The sequence below is a fragment of the Cimex lectularius genome, unplaced genomic scaffold, assembly GCF_000648675.2.
Source record: "Cimex lectularius strain Harlan isolate CLEC.00 unplaced genomic scaffold, Clec_2.1 scaffold264, whole genome shotgun sequence".
Classification (NCBI taxonomy): Eukaryota; Metazoa; Arthropoda; class Insecta; order Hemiptera; family Cimicidae; genus Cimex; species Cimex lectularius.
The window spans coordinates 561,611-578,402 of NW_019394222.1; the positions used below are offsets into that span (position 1 = coordinate 561,611).

At 36.1% G+C, this 16,792-nt stretch overlaps 1 protein-coding gene and 1 long non-coding RNA gene across 2 annotated transcripts in view; one reads left to right on the forward strand and one right to left on the reverse strand.

The window, feature by feature from the left end:
* Positions 1-7,589, forward strand: part of LOC106674141 — a 62,220-nt gene extending 54,631 nt beyond the window's left edge. Inside the window, exon 2 of the long non-coding RNA XR_002910941.1 lies at positions 7,512-7,589. This is a non-coding gene — a long non-coding RNA (uncharacterized LOC106674141). The remainder of the gene's footprint in view (positions 1-7,511) is intronic.
* LOC106674140 overlaps positions 1-16,792 on the reverse strand; it is a 179,914-nt gene that overhangs the window by 147,966 nt on the left and 15,156 nt on the right. The gene's annotated exons all lie outside the window — the stretch shown is intronic.

The following is a 16,792-nucleotide window of genomic DNA, read 5'->3' on the forward strand; positions in this document are numbered from 1 at the left end:
GTGAAACAGTCAACATTGCTCATCTCAGTGGGACACGTTGATTTATTACTAAATACGTTCATTAATTTCATATTCAGACAATGTGCCGCCTATGTCATTTTTGCTTATCTGGTAGCAAATAATTTATATTTGTTTGTGTTGCGATTGAGCAGAATTAGGTTGAGATTGTACCACTGGATGGTACCCCACATGCGGGTAATGTAACATGATCCTATCCCGTTATTGTATGGTCTTCCTTCCTAGATAAGGCAATTTTCTTTTGCGGAACTAAGGACTGATAGTTTCACTAAATTGTTTAAAACAGGGTACAAACAAACACATGTTCTCCCCATAATTCGAACATTCCTGGTATCCGAATTGGGCAAAAATTCAACAATTGAGAATTTTAAAGATACTAATGAAACATTTCATCTCTCTACAGTGTAAAGTAAAGGTACAGATTTCGAATTCAGCGGTCCTGCATTCGAAAACGAAATACTTACAGATGGACTTTTTTCAAACCTTCATATCACCTCAGTTGAAATACCCTCGTAAAAAAATGAAACATTGTTTTCAGGGAAGGGGACGAAGAAATGAGGGAGAATGCGCGAAAAAGAAAAGAGAAAGTGGGATTGAGAGAGAGTGAGTTAGTGGGAGAGAATGTAAGTGAGTGAGTGAATGAGAGAGAAATGGTAAGTGAGTATGTAAGAGAGAGAGGGAGAGAGAGAGAGTGTGTGTGTCTAAGTGAGTGAGATAGATAGATAGAGAGATAGATAGAGAGATAGGTAGAGGGACTAAGTGGGTGAGAGAGAGAGAGAGAGAGAGAGAGAGAGAGAGAGAGAGAGAGAGAGTGAGGGACTATGTGTGTGAATGATTAAGTAAAAGATATTTATAGATAGAGTGAGTGAGTAAGAATGGGGGAGAGAGAGAGAGAGGGGTAAGTGAGAGCGTGAGAAAGAGACTGAGTGAGTGAAAGTTATTGATAGATAGAGTGTGTAAGAAAGTGATTGAGTAAGAACAAGAGAGGGAGAGAGAGCGTGTCTGAGTGAGTGAAAGATAATTATAGGTAGAGTGAGTGTGTAAGAAAGTGAGAGAGTGAGTGAGAGAGAGAAAGCGAGAGATCTTCCAGAGTCGATTTTTCCGCAGTTCCCACTTCGTATTCCCAATTGATTCTGCAGTTAGATTGTGATTTGTGTGTATTGAATCTCAGCAAGGGAGACTGCACTGTACGCAGTGTGCCTGCAGTGATTAGTAAGGATTTCTGAGTGAGCTCTGTAATCAGACATTAGAGAAAAAACCCATTTCGGCTTATTCAGAGGGGCGTTTACTTGTTTACTTCTTACGCCCCTTGATTTTGACAGTTTCAGCCGGTGCGATTCAGCATCTGCTAAGGTCACTTTCTCGAAATGGATTTCCACTCGAGCCTTCCACTTGGAGAGCATTCTCGAGTTGAAAGTGAAATGCCAAGTGCGCCTCTGTACCATCCGATTGGGAATTCGTTTAAAGGCAGAGAAGGGGCTGCGTCACGACGTCGATTAATTCTCATTTATTGCAGTCTTGAAGTTTTTCCTATTTTTATGAAATGGTTACAAAACATGTCTGCTTATAAAAAATATAAAGGATTCGTTTGAATAAATTATTCTCAGTTTTCACTTTGAATAGGGGTTTTCAATTTTATTGTCGTGCGACGCTAAAGAATATTCGATACCAGTACTCGATACTTTTGGTTTTCATGTCCTCCCATTTCTTTAGTTTTAATATTTTAGAGTAGATGATGGGTTGTTGACGTATAAGTACAGCTCATATTCCGAACTTGAGCCCGTTTTTCTCTTCTGTCCATGTACCTTTTCCTTCTGCTTGTGGGACTGCCAGATGTCATCGGTCGGTTGTTTTTGATTAGGATAGTTTTAATACCAATTTTTCAGTACGAATTCTATTAGAGCCACCCGAAAAAAAACAAAAATCCATACGGTTTCGTTGTAAGAGAAAATTATAGATTATTATACTAATCAATTGATCAAAAATCCAAGTTTTGCGAAGGACGGCTATGCACATCTCTTCCACATGATTAAATGAGTAGGTGTAAAAAAAAAAAAAAAAAACACTTTCGACAGGTCTAGATGTACTTCATAACTATGTTTTTTTTTAAAGCAAAATAAACCAGTTCTGTATACCGACATGTTGAGGTGATTAATTTACGAAAATAGTTGTTCCAATATTGCAACAACATGAAAGAGAGAGAGAGAGAGAGACAGAGAGAGAGAGAGAGACAGAGAGAGAGAGACAGAGACAGAGAGACAGAGACAGAGAGAGAGAGAGGATAGAGAAAGTAAGACAGACATAGAAGGAAAAAAGAGGGAATAAGAAAAAGAAAAAAAAATGCGTGTGAGAGAGTCAGACAGAACACACTTTTTCTCACACCCTCTTTCTTTCCTTCTATATGTCTGTCTGTCCGTTTTTCTCTCTCTCTCTCTCTCTGACTTTCTAACTCTGGCTCTTTCTTTTCTCTATCCCTCACTCACTCTCTTTCTTTCACTCTGCCTCTTCCCTTCTCTCACTCTTTCTTTCTCTATCTCTCTCTCTCTCTCTCTTTCTCTCTCTCTCTATCTATCTATCTATATATCTATATATCTACCTATCTGCCCCCCACACGCACATACACACAAACAAACATTCTTTCGCCCTCTCTCACTATTCATCAATCTTCCTATCTATATATCTCTCTCTCTCTCTTGTGTTTTACCCAAGCAAGTTGTAAAATTTTCGGTTTAAAAAAATTTCACATTAAGGAAAACATTGTTATTGTTTTATCATACTTATTAAAAACATTTATTTTTATGAATGATCTTCGTGTTTTAAGTAAAATTTTATGTGTGGTTCTTAGTGACCTGTTGTTTCATAATTTGTTGAAAGTCGTGAGGAGTGGTCAAGAATGAGGTAGTTTAGAAAAACACCTTTTTTTTCTCCAACGTTTCGACCTTTATTAGGGCCATCTTCAGGGCCTGGGTTAATTACAAAACTTACGTTTATTGGAAAAAATACAATTTAAGATGTAAATATGTATTTTAAATCAAGTATTTCATACTCATAAAGTGTGGTGCTATTCTTATTGTGCCATATTGGTATTTTTTCCAATCAACATACATTTTATAATTTACCCAGGCCCTGAAGACGACCCGAATATAGGTCGAAACGTCGGCCAAAAAATGAAAAAGGTGTTTTTCTGAACTACCTCATTCTTGACCATTCCTCACGACTTCAACAAATCATGAACCATGGTGGGAGGATTACTGTACATCCAGTCTTCCCAAGCAAACCTCTCAACGAAATTATTTATCTATTTCAGTTTCTATCGGGGATTTTTTAAAGAACATTTCGGTTCTATTTTAACCATTTTTCATTCGAATATTTTTTCCGATACCAAAGAAAGCATTTGATTCTAGTACTTGTATCGAAAGTGAAGATTCGATGCTAAAAACACAAATTCCAAAAATTCTACTGGCCTGTGGGCAGAACTATTCCAAATTCCACTGTCAATTGAAAGTAGTTGCCCACAAGCTTACTCGACTTACGGCATGCCAGCAAGGCCAAAGGCCAAATCATACAAAGATTTCCCAAAGTATTGAGAAACATGGTCAATGCACCTTTGTACATCAGAATGAAGACTTCTACCCCAAAATGTAAACATCAGAGGAATCAATTTATCAAGGTTTAGTCCACCATCAAAGACTTAGAGGACAGGTCTGCGTAGAAGTCCACCTATCCAACTAGAACACCTAGACATGATTTATTACTGGTGCAGTGGTGAAAGTGTGATATAAGAACTGAAGGAAGAAAATATTTTGTATATAAGCTTTATTGCCTACGGTAATTATTAGAAAAAATATTCCTTTTTGGTTATGTTAATGGCTAGGTTGCAATCTTAATAAAGTCTATGCAAGATTGAGGGTTCGAGGGGAAAAAATTATAATTATAATTATATAATGTGATAAAAGAATATTAAGGTTATGTAAAAATCACAGTCCTTGTAAATTTAAAAATGGATGTAACATGTTATTATATGATACCAATGCGGAAGTATCGATGTTTCATCAAATTTCATTATTTATCGTTGAATCAGTTCTGGCGCATCTTCAATCTTCTGTTAGGATGCGCAAGGGCGAATTTGCTGGTCTTTTTGTGGTTTGTGGTTTTAACCCGTGCATGATTTTTTGATGAGAGTCATGCTTCGTTGCATTACGCAGCCCAGTCTCAATACACGATTGAGATCGACTTGAATTTTATTTGTAAGCATCTGCCCAACAAGTCGCATAATTAATTGAAGATGAACCTTATGAGAGGAAAATAGAATAGCATTTTTTGAACAAGGGTGATGGATTAAATATCCAAATTATGGTTTCATTTGGTGAATCCTTTCTCTGATTCATTGCAAAACGTTTTCACGCTTTTATCTAGCCGTAATCCAAGATTCCAAACTGGTAAGTCACGCGTAATTCCCACATTTTCAATTGGTAAATGTAATTCTGCCTGCGTAGGATAAGAGAAACTACCACAGATGTAATGAGAGTTCATTTTGATACTTCACTTCCTACACCAGTAACCTATTTTTATCGAGAAGTTTTTATAAAATTGTTACTCATAACTTTTGAAGACATAATTGGAATACACATTTGTTTTTAAGTTAAGGTTAATATCGGATAAAGGTGAAGTAATAAAGTTGTACTTTTTGAAAAATAGACGGCATTAGATCGATAATATCGATTCCACTTTAGGAAGAGTTTGTTAGTAGCTATGTGGAGATGGTGTGTATGTTTACATTAAATTTTAGTCAAAATACTTTCTTCTTTTTTAAAGTTAATTTTACTAATTTTTTAGTTACAAAAATATAAACGATAAAGTACCTAGATACTCCGAACATTCCAGTAATCCGAACAGCAAAAAATTCAAGAAGTGAGAATTGTAAAGCAAACAAATGCAATAAGAGTGAGAGAGAGAGAGAAAGGGAAAAAGAAAGAGAAAGAGAGAGAGAGAGAGAGAGAGAGAGAGAGAGAGAGAGAGAGAGAGACAGGAAAAGAGAAAGAAAGAGAGAATGAGGAAAAGTGTGAGAAAGAAAAAATCGAGAGAGTGTGAGTGTGAATGTGAGAGAGAGTTAGTGAATCAGAGAAAGAGAGAGAGAGTGAGTTAGTGAGAGTGTGAGTTAGAGAGAGAGAGAGCGAGAGAGAGGTGGGGAGGTAGTGAGAGAGAGAGAGAGAAAGAGTGAGGTAGTGAGATTGAGAGAGAGTGAATGAGGGAGTATGTGTGAGAAAAAAGAAAGAGAAAGTGGGACGGAGGGAGTGAGTGAGTGAGAGAGAGAGGGTGAATGAATGAGGGAGATCGAGAGAGTGAATCAGAGAGAGTGAGTTTGTGAAAGAGAGACTAAATGACGAAGAATGTGTGAGAAAAAAGAAAGAGAGTGAGAGACAATGAGTGAGAGATAGAAAGAATAAGTGAATGAGAGAGATCGAGAGAGTGAATCAGAGAGGGTTAGTTAGTGAGATAGAATGAGGGGGAAAGAGCGAGGAAGAATTTTTTTATTATTCCTATTACTACTATTATGATAGTAAGAGGGATTGTATTCTACATGCTTCAAATTATTAATACACGTATATAACGAACTGTAAGAATCAATAATGTATGAGCAATTTTATTACTATAATAATTAAATTAAGATTACTAACATCTATAAGTTCATATTTATTATGACAAATATTTTCCGTTTTAAATGTTATTACTTTTATTGTTATGTTCCTTACTTATAGGTGGTAAATAGTATATAGCTAGATGATTTTATTTGCATTTTATATTATGCTATATCACAGATTGAAAACGTTATGAATCGCAGTTTATTTTCTGTGTAAATTGTTTGGATTATGCTGAATAAGAAGTTAGCTCGGTTTTGCAGCGTGAGTGAGTCAGTGAGAGAGAGGGAAAGAGGGAGCGAATGAGGGAGAGTGTGCGAGAAAGAAAGAGAGAGAGAGAAAGTAAGGGTCTAAGAGTGAGTGAGTGGGATAGAGAGTAAGAGAAAGTGGCAGAGAAGAAAGAGTGATTGAACGAGATAAAAAGAGTAAGTGAGTTCGTAACTCACGAACTATGATGAATGAGATGAATGAAATGAGAGAGAGTGACTAAGTAAGTGAGAGAGAGTGAGTAAGAGTGAGAAAAAACGTGACTAATTGAGTGAGAAGGAGTGACTAAGTGAGAGAGAGACTGCGTAAGTGAAAGAGATATATAGAGTGAGTTGTAAGAAAGTGAGAGAGAGAGAAATTAAGTGTGTGAGAGATGATGAGTGGGTGAATGAGGGAGTTAAAGCAATAATAGTATTCAATATTCTAATAGGTTTAGCCTTTCATTTATGGAATAATAATAAAGCGTTGTTTGAAATTTTTTTGTTAGCATGTATTTTTTTAAATGCAGGTAACTTTATTGAACATAAGTTTTATACACTTGGAAGAGTTTGGGAAGTAATGCAAAATATATAGAGTAGCGTTAACGCTAATTGACATGAAACATGCGAGGTGGTTTCAACCCAGTTGTTGTCCTCCAAAATTCGGATGTTTTTTAGATTTTTTAAAATTTATTTACACAGCAAGGTCAGCGTGATGTCTCAGTTTGAGCCTTTAAGATTCACATGCCGGGGGCAGCGACTGGACAAAAACAGTGAAGATCGTATTCGGGTGCTCAGTTATGCGTTTGTACAATTTCGCATTTGTATATCGCGGTGAAGTATACAGTTCCAAATTCCAAGGTGCATTCGTGATATCCGCCGAACTCGATTTTGGTGAACTTGGGATATTTTTAGTTACTTGAAGACCCCAGGAAAGGTGACGCATACTGCCAAATAGGACAAAGAAGTGATAGGTATAACAACCTTTTGTTGAAGAGTGAAAGTGAAGAACTCTTATCAAGGACGGACTTTATAAGACGGGTTCGCCCCATAAGTCGTTTAATCACATCTCTGATTTGTTTTGAATATGTTATTCTTTTATTCAGTGTGACGCCTAATTATCTGACGGAAATAGCTTCAGGTACCCAAGCTGCAACCTGACTGTCGGTATCGTTTAAAATCTGCGATAGGTGTATAAAACTTATAGACTTTTGGGGATTTACTTTTAACACCCTCTGTAATAATAGTAATACAAATCCCTGCAACAATTAGTTCAGATGTCTTCTACACTTATACACCTGACCACCCAATTATTTTTTTGAACAGGTTATAATTGGTTTGTTTCACGTGAAATGTCCGTGTCCAAGGCAAAGGTTTTTTTAGTGAAATTACTATATAAAAACAAAATAATTTTATTCTAAGTATTTGCTTTCATTTTCTACACATTTTCCCCAACGCGTGACCAACTTTTTTATGCCAGAACTGAAGATTTCTGAGCTTTGAAATGAAACAAAATCTGAAAATGCTTTTTGGGCTTGAACATCATTTTCAAAAATGTTTCCTTTGACGAAGTTGCCTAATTTCCTAAACTGGTGAAAATCTGTTGCAGACATGTCTGGAGAATAAGGTGGATGCTGAAGAACTTCGTAGCCAAGCTCTTTCAATTTGTTTACATCATGATTTGAAACACTAAACCTGGCGGTCTAGTAAAGAAGAGGACCTTTCTGATTTACCAATACAGGTAGTTTTTTAAATAATTTTTTACGCATTTCATCAATTTCCTTGCAGTACGATGTAGGGAGGTAATGGTCCTACCTATAGGCGAAAGGGAGTAGTGAATAATTCCAGCCATGGACCACCATACGGTCACCATCAATTTTTTTGAGTGTAAATTTTGTTTTGGCATGTGTCCTGATCGTTCGTCGATTGTCATATGCAATACATTTTTCATCACCAGTAATTATTCACTCAAAAAAAGGCTCGGTTGTTTGCCTGGCGAGCAAGGAAACCCATGGCCCAAGGCGCTTTAACTGCTGTCGCTCAATGAGTTCATGAGTGACCCATAGGTCAAGCTTTTTGACTTTTCCTCTGTTCCTTTATTGTCTTGACACGGTAGCTGCACTTGCATTTAGTTGTACTGCGAGTCCTCTGACTGTTAGATAGTGGTTTTCCTACACCTGAAGATTAAGGACATCGTTGTCGATTAAAGTTGGAGGTCTTCCGCGGGGTTCCTTTTCCAGTTCTGGTTCCCTTCCCCAAACGCCTTACTTGTGTTTCGTGCAGCTTCAGCTGCCGAATGACCGAGATGAATGATTATGAATAAACTCGTAAAGGAATATTACTCGAAAAACGATACTTTCCATGTTCATATTTGGAGGTACACTAAAAACTGTAATGGACTGGGGAGCTCGTTATTATAAAAAAAATCGGAGGATTAATAACTTCGAAATTATAGTACGTAATCAATTGGAAGTAAACAACAAAAAAACGCAACATCCTCTCTGAATTTCTGAAACTATAAAATCGGACATTTCATGTGAAACAACCCAATAGAAGGGGCAAGAAATGGGTTCCAAACACAGCCCTCGCGGATCCCGGTGCATCTTAGATGCTGCAGGGTGCAGAGTAATAACTGATAAGTACAAAATAAAATCCAACCATAAAAACGGATTTATCTTTTACATTGTTTCCAGACCGTCTTTAAAGTCTTACAGTTAAATAATCGTATTTCTTCACTTGTTCACATTTCTTCCTCAAATTCGGACGAGTATGTTTTGTTTTTTCGTCTTGCATTTGTCTTGAAGATTAATTCGCTTATATTTTTGGATTTAAGCAACGATGTTCCTGTATGGAAACCGGAAAAGCGAGATTCAAGCATTCTAAACAGGCTTTACTGAGGACGGCACATTTCCTTGCTCATCACGACTAAAAGATTAGCCATTCCTCTGCGGAATCGTGACTGAACACAAGGTCCGTTGATTAATTTTTCTTAGGATGTCTGAATAATTTGAATAACTACTTGCATTACCCTTGTGCAGTAACTTAACAATATTATTCACCAATTTACCACTCAGTTAAAAAAATCCTCCATTTAATGGCATTTCTTTTGTTTTATTATTTATTTAATTTTTTTCCAAGTTACACTACGAGATATAATAAAAACAACAATAATTCATTACTTGAAGGTAAATTTTGTGACCTGTTAACATATACCTAAGTATAACATATAAGAAAGTACTTAAGCGATTCGATCATCGAGATAGCAAGGTAGATGAATGTAAAACATAAAATATATGTTATATTTTAAAAACTGAACAAATACTAATTAAAAATACGATGTAGAGCTTTTAAGTAGTACTGGGTTCTTCGATAGTGCGTGGAATTGATCAAATACAACACAATGCTATGACTTTTCGTGACATCTCAGGGACTTAGCGAGGTTAAGAGTCATCTCTAGACTTTTAATACACATATTATTTAGGGAGCAATATAATTAAGTCCGTTTACGACAAAAGCATCAGTGCGGGGGAAAACAGGCGTCTCAGACCGGTTTCACAGGCGTAAGGCAGGGCAGTATTCTTAGCCCCGTTCTCTTCTCTATTTTTATGGATTTGAATGCAGGGATCAAGGTTATTAGCTCGTATATAAAAGCCCTCATGTAAGCACAAGATGTGGTCTTGCTTGTGGATAACGTTTCCTATCTGCAACAAAATGTTAATAGCCTGGCGAAATACTGCGGCTGACGGAACCTAACGGTTAATTTACAAAAATCGAAGGTCATTGTTTTTAGGAGAGGAGGCAGACTAGCCTCGAAAGAAAAATGGTCTTTCGAAGGGGCTCCTATCTAAGTAGGAAATGAGTACAATTGCCTTGATGTGACGCTAACTTCTTGTTTGTCACTCAATACACACTTTATGCAGAAAGTCTCGGCAGCGTATAGTATTTGCGCTTAATACTATACGGCCTGGGTTCATGAAGCACCCCCTTATCTCACCTCCCTTCATCTTCCAAATTTAAATTGTTGAATGCGGTTTGCCGTTGATGCTCACGTACGGATGTCAAGTTTGGGGTTTTCAAAAATCGTTGAGGTGCTTGATCAAGCAGTTGCCTTCCTGTACTCCAAAATGCTATGTTTAGAAACCGTGTTCATCCCTTATTTCTGAACAAGTTAAAGCTCCATTTTAAATTTTATACAAACCCTAAAACTTCCTTGTCACCGTTACACGAAAATACAAAATACAAAAATACACAGCTAAGGATATATTAAATAAAAATATTTTCTGGTATCAGCACTGGAGACTTGTTAGAGTCTCGATATCAGTGAGATATCCTTCTTTCCGATTCTCTCGAGACGTCATTTCCAGAATTCCAGTGCATTCTTTTCAATATAAAGTCCAGTGATAACAAGAGCTTTTTGGACAACAGAGAGGTTTCTTTTGTACAAGAAGCTTGACCGAAATCTTGATGGGAAACGTATGGTAAACATGGAAGAACACTAAAACTGAGGGATCTTCGCTGGCTCTTCAAACTCCGAGGTGAACTTCTGTTCCTGACCTCTACCCCCTTTATCAAGGCCTATCGGCTGCCAGAGGGATACAGAAATGTAATCTCTGTGCAATACAAGGGAAAAGGAAACCATCGTGCACTTTTTGGCTAAATGTACCACTTTGTCCGAGATGCGTGCTCCATATTTGGGTAGTGCTGTGCTCTCGGAAGAAAACCTAGTCAAACTTGTAAATGAGTCAAGCCTGCAACTAAAAAAATTCGCTCGTCACGCCTTGTTTTACCACAGGAAACTGGCACAAGAATTCAATTTTGGATTTATTAGAAGAAATTTTTACTTAATTAATTAATGGTATATAAATCTATCCAGTTCGGTGTTCACCAGATTATTTTATTTTGTTTTATTATTATTTTTTTTCTAATTACGTTATAAAACACAGAATATTATTATATTTTATTGGCTATTTTATTATCTTTTATCAATATTTTATCATTAAACTCGCCCCCAAGCAGACGGATATTCCATTGCTGTAAATACTTATGTTTTTTTTTAAACGGGTATATTTTGTTATTTATATTAATTGTCAAATAAAGTATTATTATTATTATTAGTAGTAGTAGTAGTATTTAGGGAGCAAGGAATTAAAAAGAAATTTATAAATCTGCAAATAGAACTGGGTTCCAGAAATTACAGGTCTCGCAGAACTTTATACCAAATGGACAAGTCGTTCAGTTATTTATTTCAAAAGATAAAAATGGACAGGCCTTCGTTTTTTTTCATTTTTTAAAATTTTTTTAACCCATGCATTCCGAGACTTCCAGTAGAAGTGAACAGTGATCAAGCAGGTCTTCAAGTCCTTCCCGGTGCCTCTCACATACGAAGGCAGGGCCCTTTCACCTGGCAAGGACGCCGTCTTTAGTCGACTACCAGTCGACACTCGCGGTAAGCCGATGCAACCTGCAAATTTTAAACTAAACGAAAAAAAAAGCGATCCCGTTTAACTTTAAACAATTATAAATTTTTTCATCGGCGTTCGTCCTGAATACAGTACATGAACGAAAAAGCATAAAATTTTACAATTTGTTGAAGTCGTGAGGAGCGGTCAAGAATGAGGTAGTTTAGAAAAACACTTTTTTCATTTTTTTTTTCAACGTTTCGACCTTTATTCGAGTCATCTTCAGGGCCTGGATAAATTACAAAACATTCGTTGATTGGAAAAAATACAATTAAAGATGTAAATATAAATTTTGATCCAAGTATTTCATACTCACATAAAGTGTGGTGCTGTTCTTGTGATGTCATATTGATTTTTTGTAATTTACCCATGCTCTGAAGATGACCCGATTAAAGGTCGAAACATCTGCCAAAAAATTATAAAGGTGTTTTTCTAAACTACCTCATTCTCGACCGCTCCTCGCGGTTTCAACAAATTACAAAACAACAGGTCACTAAGAAACACACGTAAAATTTTACTTAAAACACGAAGATCTTCATAAAAATAAATGTTTTTAATAATTCTGATAAGACAAAAACAATGTTTTCCTTAATGTAAAATTTTTTTTAAATTGAAAATTTTACAACTTGCTTGAGTAAACACAACAGCCGAAAAAAAATTACCTTAAATTTAAAATGTTTCTTTTGTTATGTAAAATCTTGGTTGAGACAGAAAAGCTAGTGTCACAAGCGGGATTCGAACCCAGGACCTTTGGCTTTTTCATAACAAAAAATGGCTTACATAACAAAAAATTTAAAAAACGGTTAGGGATGGTTAGGGATGGTTAGTATGGTACCCCGGGCTCCTCTATAAGTTAAAAGGTATCCTCCCTCAGACCTACTACCTTATCGTGAAATCCTTCCTCTCAGATCGATGGTTTAAAGTAAGAATCGGCACCGAGTTTTCACCTATCACACCAATCAAAGCTGGCGTTCCACAAGGAAGTATCCTAGGCCCAATCCTCTACACCATCTACACTGCTGACATACCCACACATCCGAACACACAAATCACAGCCTACGCGGACGACACCGCAATCTTATCAACACACTCCAATCCTATCCTAGCAACAGAAGCTCTCCAACAACACCTGAACCTTATTACCAACTGGTGCAATCTGTGGCGGATCAGGTTAAACGAACAAAAAAGCCAACACGTTACATTTACGCTCAAACGACAAACCTGTCCACCAGTGCACATTTACAACAAAATAATACCACCATCGAACCAAGTCCGCTACCTTGGGCTTTACTTAGATAGTAGACTTACTTGGAACCCACATACACGATTAAAACGGCAAGAACTTAACAAAAGATATGGACTACTCAGACACCTTCTTGGACCAAAATCAAAACTAAGCATACATAACAAACTAACCGCTTACAAAACACTCATCAGACCTATTTGGACCTACGGAGTCGAGCTGTGGGGCTCGGCCAAATCATCCAATATCCAACGAATTCAGTCTTTTCAATCTAAAGTTCTCCGCCGTATCCTCAATGCTCCCTTCTACGTCACAAATCAAACGATCCACAAAGATCTTAAAATCCCTTTCGTGAAAGATCTTATCCATACACGCTTCTTCACTTTTCACTCTAAACTCTCCCTCCATCCTAACCCTTTAGCCCTAACTCTTTCCTCAACATCTCACCCTTACAATCCTCCACGCCGTTTAAAACGACGATGGCCTCGTGACCTTCTATCTAACCCACCAAATTAACTTTTACTCCCCCCCCCAATTAAATAAATGTTGGTTTCTCTCCTCACTGCCTTCTGGTCTGACAGGTCTGTCGGACTAGTTTATAACTAACTATTTGCTCAATGTATATTATGTACAGATAGCAATAAATAAAATAAATATATATATTAAAAAAAAACGTTAATTGAAATAAGTAATCTGGTCAATTAGACCAATAAACATAAATTGATTAATATTAAATTTTAAAGCCTGTGGAAGTGGTGAATAACCGGGTGAGACCTTTGGCCGAAGTCACTTCTGTAGGTTTTTGTATGCCTTTGGATAATAGAAGTATTATGATTCTCCCTCATAAAATATAAAATAGCGTTTCAAAAAAAAAAATGTTCAAGTTGTCTGTATCAATTTTAAAATTTCTTCAAGGCGAGATAGTAAGATATACTCAATATAGCTCACTTGCACAATTCGAAATCCGGTCTATTTCATATAGTAAAACGATAATCTGATTAAAGGAAATCGAATCGGTGGGTTCGAAATTTCATAAGCCCCCCCATGAGCGTACAAACGCTGACACACTTAGGCCTGTCCTTGCCGCAAATGCCAAACTGTTGTCGAGATCTGCGACCAATTTTCTCTTGGCCTTTTTATCACCTGAAAATACACACATATTCGAAATATATATTTTTTTTAAAATCGAGATAGGATAATCTGACGCCATTCAAGGCGACGCAGGTGTGGCTTCCGTATATTCCGCCGACCCTGCCTGGCAGAAGAGCAGGCAAGGTTTCGTGCAAATCACGTCTTTACTTTTAATCGATTACTGAATACAAAACGAGGAGAGCCGTTATTGCACGCTCAAAAATCCCCAGTGGGCTAACCTATCATTAATGACGTGTCATTAACTTAAAACAACTGTCGTACTTTTAATATAACAAGCTCGGCCCTGAAAGTACAAAAAATATATATTATTTTTAGCGTAGAAAATAACAGACGTTTCTGGTAAACTCTAGCTGGAAATATATCAATAATAATAGTGATAACATTTTTTAACAAGACTATTGCGTAAAATGTCACCTTATCTATGTGTACGTTCTGTTTTTAGTTCTAAGATAAGTACCCACGTTTCGCATGTAAATCTTTCATTTAAGCGACTGAAATCTCTCAAATATATGCAGTGATTATATTTTTTAAATAAATAATTTATTTGTAGCCATTGCATATCGAAATACAGTGGCTCTCTCCTTAATCCGAACTTTGGTACTCCATGAATCCTCCGAACTAGAATAAAATTCGAAAGGTCCACTAATTTTAAAGAAAAAAAATGAAACAGTATTTGGGGAAAAGGAGAGAGAGAGAGAGAGAGAGAGAGAGAGAGAGAGAGAGAGAGAGAGAGAGTAAAGTGTGTGCGTGAGAAAGAGTGGTGAGAAATAGTGAATAAGGGAGAGTGTATTAGAGAGAAAATGAAAAGATTCTTTCTCTCTCTTTCTCTTTCTTTCTCTTAGATAAACCCAAAGTTAATTTTGGCGAGAGAGAGTTAGTGAGTAGGAGGGGGAGAGAGAGAGAGAGAGAGAGAGAGAGAGAGAGAGAGAGAGAGAGAGAGAGAGAGTGAGCGAGGGAGTGAGAAAGAGAGTAAAAAGAAAAAGGAGAGGATAGAAAGTGAGAATGAGTGAGAAAGAGTGATTGGAGATAGTGAATAAGGGAGAGTGTATTAGAGAGAAAATGAAAAGACTATCTCTCTCATTCTCACTCTCTCTCTCTATCTATCTCTCTCTCTCTTCCTCTCATACTCACTTACAAACTCTCTCTTACTACTTCTTTTGTACTTCTATAGTCCACCCATTTAATTCGAACACGATGAACTTTGGCAAAAAAAGGTCTTATACAAGCCCCAAGTTAATTTTGGCTAGGAATCGTGTGGTGGTAACAGATTTAACATAACTTTCTCATCTAGCTGCGAAACGACATTAATTTTAAATCAAAATCCCATATTTTTATTGTATTGCTTATTTTATGCCACTTGGATAAAAATTTTGATCGGATCGACGATTTTCTGAGTTATGCACGATGGAAGACGCGTGAGGAGGGGTTATGCGTTCTGTAAACAAGATAGCCCTCCACGTTTTAGATTTAAAATGTAGTGATTTTATACTGTGTCTTTTTGCGCAGGAAGCGTATTTGAGCATTGATTATAAACATAAATTTTATTAACTGGTCAAATCTGCAACAATGCAAAATAACAGCTTATAGTCATTATGAAAATAAAACGGACTGGATGACGTCTTTTGTACAAAGTCCTTTTTTGTACAAAGAATTCTTTTTGTTTTCGAAATTAATTTAAGCTAAGCATACAAGACACCCCTATTCTGAGACGATTCCTATCCTAAATTTAATTCCTAATGCTAATCGTTTTCGAAATAAATTGGGAAAGCAATCTTGTTATAAAAAGCATATCCCCTCACGCGTGTTCCGTGGGGCAAACTCAGAAACCGTCGATCCTATCAAAAATTTCCTTTCAATAAACGGGGCATAAAATAAGCTCTAAAATCGAGTTGTACAATAAAAATATGGGATTCTCATTTAAAATAACAAATTAGTGTCATTTCCCAGTTCGGTGAGGAAGTTACGTTAAATCTGTTACCACCATGCGATTCAACTTTGGGTTTGTAAAAGACCATTTTTTTTGCTAAAGTTAAGAAGTTGATACCCCCTGTATATGTAAAATCACAATCATTAAATATAAATGATTAAACATAAACCATATTAAAACTAAATAGCGGCATAAAACTTAAAAAAATGAAGCCTATGATCGTGATTTATCCATTTATATTAAAAAATGTAACGCTATTTTATTAGGACATCACAAACAGTTTGTAAATTTAAACAAAGATAATATTGTAGAAATCAAAATTGATGATAGTATATTTATTTTATTCAAAGAAATAAAAATTCTAGGCTTAGTAATAGATACATTTTTAACCTGGAATACACATACTAATAAATCTTGTAGCAGGATACATTCTATTGTAGATCAATAAGAAAAAAGTACTTAATATTAATAATACATGAAGCTAAAGCTTTTTAATGCACTAATGCTTCCAAATACAACTTATTTTCTTTCAGTAATTTCTAATATTTTGAGTAAAAATCTTCATAAATTACATGTTAATATAAATATGTGTATTCGCTATATCTGGTACATAATGATTCTAGAAGTTATGACCAATACTATAATTTATCCATTTTAAAAATTGATGATTTGTTAAAATACAAAATTTCGAGTATTCGAGGCGTAAAGACAATAAAAAAACCATTATACCTATTTGACATTGGTCCTCATTTTAAATTAAAAAAACTACTTTTACACCTTCTCAAACTGCATTTTTTTCTATTCTTTTCCCTTCATTGATTACAGATATAATATAATACAATTTAATTTCGATTACATAATTAATAGTATGTTTTAACTACCATTTTATTTTGATCAATTTTATTGCTCAGATGACCTCATATTTGAATTTAATTACTAGTTAATACTTAGTTAATGAATACTCTATCTCCCTCTCAATCCATCTCTCTTCCTCCCTCTCACTCTCTACCTCAATCACTCTCGCTCCCTTCTCACTCACTTTCTCCCTCTCTCGCTGATTCACTCTCTTCCTCTCAATCAATCTCTCTGCCTATCACTCACTCTCTCCT